At 43.7% G+C, this 8,623-nt stretch overlaps 1 long non-coding RNA gene across 1 annotated transcript; it reads left to right on the top strand.

Moving 5' to 3' along the window:
• Window positions 1–2,809, top strand: LOC140685777 (uncharacterized). The gene is made up of 3 exons (XR_012059206.1): window positions 1–501; window positions 1,307–1,416; window positions 1,898–2,809. It is a non-coding gene; the product is annotated as an uncharacterized lncRNA (long non-coding RNA).
• The last annotated feature ends 5,814 nt before the right edge of the window (window positions 2,810–8,623 follow it).

The following is an 8,623-nucleotide window of genomic DNA, read 5'->3' as shown; positions in this document are numbered from 1 at the left end:
CTGGGCTGTACCGGGGAGGGAATGTAGGAGGCATAATTGGCGCTTGTAAAACATTTCCAGACAAAATCACTTAATGTGTTTTGGAGAGTAAAAGGTAACAGTCCACATAATCCATAAATTTGGGCAGTTTTCTACAGAGTCAACAGAGCTGGACCGGGGGATCTGAAGGCCGGCTGGACCAGTGATCAGTGCACCGTGACGGCTGACAGGTGGACCATGTTCTGAGCAGCTAGACCGTGCTCCCTCACTGGGTGACACTGCTCAGGTCACTGAAGCCTCTGGACTGCAGTTTCCTCATGTGGAAAGTGAGGAGAAAATGATCTCTACCTCACACGCTTGTTGAGAGGCATAAATGTGTGAGTCTACGCTAACTGCTTACATCAGCACCTGGCACACGGGCAGTCCATGTCTAAATGTTTGCCGTCCTTATTCTGCTGCCTTGGGGACAGGCTACGACCTGGCTAGGGCAGCGCCATGGTTCTTGTGGAACGGTTCACGCTGGTGAGTTTTTAGAGCTGGAGTTATCCTGTCCCTTCTGAGCTCTTTCCCCTGTTTCTGCTCTGCGGCCTTTTCTGCCCGTATTGATTGCTCCCATTAATTTTCCAACAGCCCCCGGGTACCGAGAATCTTCTGGGACCCAGATCTTTCCTCGGACAGCGCCCCATCCCTCGCAGCATAACAGTCAAAACTCGGGGCCCTTGAGACTCAGTCTAACTTTTTGCCTATGTCCAGACCTGTCCCCCGTGGTTTCAGATGTTTCAGTGTCCCTTCCTTCTGGGCAAGTTGTAAATACTGCGCTTCCTGGCTCCCTTGAGGTTGGCTGGGGGCAAACGTCTAGTTTTGGCCAATGAATCGTGAACAGAGGGAACACGTGGGCTGCAGTGCTTTTTCCTTCTGCCACGGCACCTTAGGGGGGTGATCTAAACCAGGTGTCAACAAACTTTTTCTGTAACCTTTTCAGCTTTGTGGGCTACAAGCTATGCGCGTCTCAACTCTACAATTGTCATTGGAAAGCCATCATAGGTAATACATAAGTGAATGAGTATGACTGGGTTCCAATAAAACTTTATTTATAAAAAACAAGCAGCGGATTGGGTTTGGCTGATGGGCCATAGCTTACAAACCCCTGTTCTAGACCAGGATGTCCAGGAGAACTTTCTGCAACAATGGAGCTGGTTTACAATATCTATGCTGTCCAATATGGTAGCCACTAGCCAATAGCTACTTGTGTCTATTGAAAATTTTAATAGCTAATCCTACTGTAGTGGACAGGCAGTTCTAGACAGTGGCTATTCTTTCATTGAAGGTCCTGGAGAGAAGATGACCTGGAGGGCCATAGTAGATCGTGATGGACATGTGGCCTGTCCAATTCTTGACTTGGGAGATATTTGTCACTGCAGCATAACATGATCATTCGTAAGTTACATACCCCCGAGGCTCACCCCTACACATACCATACATATTTCATTGGCTTTCATGAAAGCATTCCACTCACATCCAAGCCTCCAGGTCTTGGCTCATACTGTTTACTCTGTCTGGAATACCCTCAACGGTCCCTTATTTCACTGGCATATGCTGCCTTGTGGTTTAAATTTCAGCTCACAGGTTACCGTCCCTTGGTGGTTTTCCAGTAACCTCCATACCACCTCTGTGCATAAGAATCACCTGCAGTTTGCTTAGGACTCTTTTTTTTTTTTTTTTAGTTTCATGTTTGTGGGAAGGGGAGGTAATTAGGTTTATTTATTTTTTAAGTGGAGGTGCTGGGGATTGAACCCTGGACCTCGTGCATGCTAAGTAGGCACTCTATCACTGAGCTATATCCTACACCTGCTTAGGACTCTTTGCAAGTATAATGCAAATATAACATTGTCATAATTTTTCTTGTGTTTTCCACTAGGTTGTGAGCTCTTGGAAGAGCCCCCATCAGATCAATTGGGACCTCCATAAATTTTGTTGAATCGTATTTAACATTCATCAGACCCAGTCCATGGTGGCTTTTCAGGTCCTTAGTGGCTTTCTCTGGCCCTGGTTTCAACTTTGGACCATTTTCCCCCATCTTCTTCTCATTCTTCTGGCCACAGTGAGACACCTCAGTCTCTGTAATTTAGCATTGGTGATGGGAGAGGATGAGGGGAAAGGGAGAAAAAGAGACACACATTAGTCTTATCTGGTAGTAGTATAAAAATATCAATTGGATTATTTACTAAAAATTGAGTCTACAGTAAAGAGCAGTTGGGACTATAAACACAGACACACAGCCCTGCTAATGGCTTTCAGGGCTGGCTGTAGGAACTCAGGGTTGGTGTACTGCCAAACTGGGACGTGTCGGGGAGACTGTCGTTCAAGGCATTTCTTTTAAAATTTCTACTTTGTCAAAAACACTAGTTTATTCTTTCAATCATTTTCATTCTATTTGACGAAAGATGTTAGTGTTCTGTGCTTCTGTACAAATATGGAAATAACACGATTACCATCCTTTACATGTAAGCATCTCTTTGTGGTTAACAGGTCACTTGCTGCCCATGTCACCTTGAGCCTCCCAGTAGCCTAGGGAAGAAAGCAGGGCAGTATAACTGCATTTTACTCATGGATAAACTACAGCTTAGAGCAGGGAGGTCATTTGCCCACAGTCACAACCAGCTGGGGCCAAATTGGGAACCTGAACTCGGGCTCCAAGCTCTTAGATCAGTGCTCTCAGCCCTCAGACACATTCCAGTCTGATGGCCGCAATGTCCATGTGCCCTACCCATCAGCACTGCCATTGTCCCGGTGCTGGGAGGTTGGGGCGGACCTTCAGGTCCTTGCCTAATCCTCAAGTCATAGGAATTCCATATCTTACCCCTCTGGGATACCGTTAGCCAGAGAAATTTAAGAGATTTACTTATTACTTTTTGAAAAACAAGGCTACCGATTCATTAGGAGTCTGATACCTAGAAGTATTCAAGTTATTTAAAAGGAGTTTTGAGATTTGCAGATACTAAGTGCCTATATATAAAACAGATAAACAAAAAGTTTATACTGTAATACACAGGGACCTATGTTTAATATCTCATAGTAAATTATAATGAAAAAGACTATGAAAAGGAATATATATGTACATGTATGGCTGAAACATTACGCTGTCCAGCAGAAATGGACACACCATTGTAAACAGACTATATACTTCAATTTAAAGAAATGAATTTGAGAATTTGTGGATAAATATCACAAAGGAAGTAATAGACCTAAACTTCTTTCAGCACAGGGAGACATGTTTTATGAAACTCTGCCTATCCAAGGGGTCATTCTTAGTCTCCACTAAGTTTTATTCTCCCTAAAGGAGCAAAACAAAGGTTGCTGTGGAATCTCTCTGCAGCAGCAAATTATACTCCTGGTTAGGGAAACCTCACCCGGTGGTGAAGGGGATGATTTCAGCGGCTACCTCCCTTCCCAGCTGGCTGTCTTACCCAACGCTCTTTTTTTCTTTTAAATTGAAGTATAACTGATACACAATGTTGTGTTATTTTCTGGTGTACAGCACAGTGATTCAGTTATATATATATATATATATATATATATACACACATATATACACATGTATATATATTCTTTTTCATTATAGGTTATTACAAGGTATCCCATCCCTCTTTATTTTTTATAAGTTTATTTTATTTAGTGGGAGGAGGTAATTAAGTTTATTTATTTTTTTTAGAGGAGTACTGGGGATTGAATCCAGGATCTCATCCATGCTAAGCCGTGCACTCTACCACTGAGCTGTACCCTCCCTGCTGGTGTCCTATCCCTCTCCATCCTCACTTGTGCTCCTCTCGCTCCCCTACCCCCCACCAAGAGCAAGAAGAAATTGACAATTGCATCCTTATACCAGGATGAACTGTGATAATATTTCATTTTGAGAACTGAAGAATCCAAGGTGGTAGACTTAACAAAACGCATACTGAACTTCTTTCAGTGCTAGTGGGCAGATTATGAAATCCCTTCATTCACTTATGGGTAATTGGACTCTTGAAATGTCCATTGTAACCACACTGTTTAAATAGTTCTACCAAAGATGGAAGAAACCTCTACATGAGCAATAAATAAATAAAAATATTCTGTGTGTGGGAGTAAGGTAAAGCATAGACTTTTACATTATAAATTGGCAGAGTATTAACTGGGGAATTGTTGGTTGTATATACACCATATGTTATATAATGATATATGCTTCAAAGGAAGTAAAAACTGTATTCATAAAAATATTTATGGAAGTTTTTCTACAAGAGCAAAAAGCTGGAAATGATTGAATTGGGCTATAATAAGAGAATGACTTAATAAGTGGTAGTATACGGTAGCCAGTAAAAATAATAATTATGAGGATTATTCAGACCATAGACTTCAGACCAAAAATGTTAATGACAGAAGGATGTGCAAATACTAGAATTCAAGTTGGATGATTGAATTTGTGAAAAATGTTATCTTCATGTGAATCAGGACCAGAAGTAAAAATGTGAAAAAGAAAATAGCATGTTAGGAATTGAGGAGATAGGTAAATATATATATTTTTCACTTCTATTTTTTTATACTCTGATTTCCCGAGATTAATTGTCAGCATGCCAAAAACTAAGAAGCCACTTTTGCTGTCTACATTATGACCTTTGAATTAAATCATTTGAACATGAAACACAGTAGATCTGATTCCTTAGGGTTTATTAAATAGTCTTAGCAAAAAAAAAAAAAAGAATAGTGAAAATTTTTATACACAAATGAAAAGTACAAAGAATAGCAAATATTTGTCCACTACGTAACTCTATCAAATCCAAATATTTTGCTATACCCGTTCCATGTTTTAAAAAGAAGCAGAATGTTATAGACACAGCTGAAGCCCCCCGGGTACCTGCAAGAGCAGCGCTTTGTTTAGTACCTTAACTAGTTCTGTTACATCTTCTTTTTATACTAATGATGTCCAAGAGGATGGAGGAAGCAAGTGCTGAATGGGCTTTGGTCTCCCCATTCAGATCATGGCTCAGTATGTCCCTACTGTACCTCTCAGTGAGGATGCTGGCTGCCTTAAAGAATCTGATCTTTAGTTACCTTATCTATAAAATTAAGGTTTTATGAACCTCAGAGAATAAGAACCAAATGGACGGTGTCTACAGGCTATTATATGAAGAATTTCAAAGAAGTAGAAGGTAGTTAGGGCAGGTGGAGAAAAGCTTTCCAGGCATAAGGAACAGCTTTAAAACACAAAAGATATGTAAGCCTGGAGGCACAGCCTGGAGCAGACTGGCAATAGTCCCTGATGGCTGGGCCTCAGCTCAGGGTTTGGGGGAGGGAAGAGGTCACCCCTGAAATTCTGACCCTTGGTTTGCCTCTAATGACTTCTCTAAAGCTTTGCCCACCTTCCTGTCTCCAACATCAGCATCTCTCCCTAAGTCCCCAGGCCCTCATCACTCCCTTCTCTGGCCCCTCTTGGCCCCAGTCTATGCCTTGTGAAGACTCCAAAGAGCATCCTATGGTTGTCTGTCCCTGCCTGCTTCCTCCACCAGACAGGTGGCTCCATGAAGGTGGAAATGGATCTGATTTATACATGTCTCAGCTTCTAGCATGGAGGAGGCCTCTGTCAATGCTCTTCAGTAATAGATGGGTGAGGGGGAAAACGGTACAGGCACTGCTCCTCAGACCTTTCCAGAAATAGACATGTTCCCTGATCCAGCAGGAAGGAGGGGGATTCTGAGAATATTCTCCAAAGATAATCCAGGAGGAGCCAAGATGGAGGAGTAGAGAGACTCACAGCTCGCCCTCTCCCACAAATACACCAAGAATTACATCTGCAGGCCCACTGGATCGCAAGGAACACCTACTGAACTCTGGCAGAGTGTCTCTCGTTTTGAAATACAGGAGGATTCTCACAAAATCCAATAAACAACTTTATACTGTACAGCCCAGGGAACTATACTCGATGTCTTGTAGTAGCTTATGTTAAAAAGAATATGAAAAATGATAAATCACAGAGAAAAAAATGTGACAATGTGTGTGTATATGTCCGTGAATGACTGAAAAATTGTGCTGAACACTGGAATTTGACACAACATTGTAAAATGATTATAAATCAATAAAAAAGTTAAAAAAAGAATATGAAAAATGAATATATGTATGTTCCTGTATGACTGAAGAATTGTGCTGTACACCTGAAATTGACACAACATTGTAAACTGAATACAAAAGTAAGTAAGTAAGTAAATAAATAAATAATTGCAGAGATAATTCACAGACACCCCAGTGGAATCTGCTCAAAGGAGGAACAAGGCGAGGGAGCAAGGAGATTACAGGAGCAAACACCCCGTGGCTTCCTCAGAGCCAAGGCATTTCCCTCTCACCAATCAAATCCCAGCTTACCCTACACCCCTTCTGCCGTGTCCGCCTTTCCTTTAGACAGAAGCCCCAGAGGACAAGGGTGACCCTATAGCTATGACTCTGGCAAAAGTTCAGGCTCCAGGGTTCAGAAAAGCCACAAACAAGTGGAGATTCACTGTCTCCCCAGCGCCAAGCAGAGCTGGTCCACTGAGTAAGGTTCCATGGGGCAAGAGACAGAATTCTGCGCTCAGGCTGTGAACTCAGAGAGATCATCAGGTCAATGGGAACTGGACACAGATTGGGGAGCCTGGGGTTTAGATCTGGTCTGACTCTCTGATGCTGCATAACCAAACATCCCAAAACTTAGCGACCTAAAAATAACACGATCATTAATTCCGCTCATGAATTGATAAGCTGGGTGGTGCTCAGTGGCGAGCATTCATCTTTGTGCCCTGAGGCATCAACTTGAACAGCTTGACTGGGGCAAATCTTCAAGATTCTTAGAGGACCTTTTGTCTGCCCGAGGGGTTCTAAGAGGCACCGCCTTCCAACTTCCTGAGGTCTTAACCAAAGATCTGAGAGTCCCAGCTGAGATTTATGTTTGACCTAAGCCCCTTTCTTAATTCAAGAATTGTCTACCTTCTGGAAAGACTTGGGAATGAAAAACAGTTGGATTTTCGAACCCAGCAAGACCTGGCTCCTTTTGCTCATCTCTCTCCGCTCACGTTTTGTCACAGCCATGTAGGAGAAGCCAAGTGGTACTTTTCACATTGTGCCTGAAAACCTTAGCTAGATTAGCCAGCTCATTAGATGCCTCCCTATTTCCCATGATTCTGCTGGTCGTGGTATTGCCAACCTTTTGGCCGTCCTATAACAAGAAGCCCCTAGACTTCAAAACTCCTAGGACAGTCTCATGGCTCTCCTAAAAGCCCTGGTTGACAGGCTTCTCAAGGCCTTTAGGGTTTCATCAACATTCTTCTCGAGGCCCTTCAGCCTGTATATGCTGTTGTATGTCATGCCTGAGGCTGCCCCCGCCCCCAGCTGGTGGTAAAGCTGGGATTTGAACCCAGGCCTGTCCGAATTCAAAACCCCTGTACTCACCACTTCAAGGAGGACTAAAGGATTGGCTGGCGTTTTAAGCCTTGAGGTATTTGAGGCTTGTCCAGCTTTGAAAGTCTGAGATGCTTGGGAGTATGGGAGTCTGAGGCTGGGTCTTCAAAAAATTTTTTTTTCAAGTATTCAACTGGGTTTCTTAGGATCTGAGAAAAGGAGGCTGAGTTGCTTCTTAGAAAATGAAGAAACATGTTCAAGCCTGTATCCTTTATAGCTTTTCCTGTTGAAGCTTTTCAATCTCAGACTCAAAGCAGAATTTTAACAATAAACTCTGACTTTCTAGAAATCTGTCGCAATCGCCTTTGTGTTATTTTAATTGAGCCACTTTGCAATTATTGGAGTGTTTTTTTAAATGGGTGTGCTTTGCTTCTCTTGTGTGACATTTCTCATTCTTCTTTTGAGAAGGAAAAAAATGGATCCTCAACAGGTACTTTTGGCCAAAATCACAATGAACCAAGAAAGGGACCAGTTTGATTAGCGGCGCTCCTGCTGCAAACTCAGGGTCATCTGTCCTCCTGCTGGGACTCATCCTCGGGGTGCAGGCAGAGAGCGCCACAAACTGAACTCCGGGAGCCTGACAGCACTTGGTTTTGTCCCTTTGGGCTCTTTACTCTTTATTTCCCATTTGCCGTTCTGTTCACTTGAGCAATTCCGTGTTCAGAAATGAGTCCCTGGGACTATTTCCTGTCTGATAAAATTCAGAGCCGTGGCACCCCCGAGGATCACAGAGCTGGCAGGCGGGGCGGCTCCTTCAATGGGGGGAGGAGGCACTCCTGAACCCTCGCTGGACCCCATGCTCTCCAGCCACCATCCAAGCCCTAGCAGAGGAAGACCCAGGTGGACATGCTCATGAGCCTCAGCCTCCCTCTCCTCCTCCAAGGCCAGTCCTTTGTGGGCTACCTGGTCCCTTTGGCGGCAAGCATTCACTTTCTTCTTGAGGAAAGAGGCTGCTGTCTTCCCGGATACCTAATGGTGCGGGTCTGCTGCAGCCCTGTGGTGGGAGGAGTGCACTCCCACCGGCTCCTCCCCATCCTGGGACCTTGGCGCTCACTCAGCCCTGCTGGCTGATGGGGATCCTGAGTACCGTGAGAGGAGAGTCACAGGAGTGTCACAGGAGAGATAAGGCTCCCTTAGCACAGTCATGCCCAGGGGAGTTGCCCATTTTAGAGGACAGAGATTA

The sequence above is a fragment of the Vicugna pacos genome, chromosome 15 (genome assembly GCF_048564905.1).
Source record: "Vicugna pacos chromosome 15, VicPac4, whole genome shotgun sequence".
Taxonomy (NCBI): Eukaryota; Metazoa; Chordata; class Mammalia; order Artiodactyla; family Camelidae; genus Vicugna; species Vicugna pacos.
This window is presented reverse-complemented; position numbering and strand designations above follow the sequence as displayed.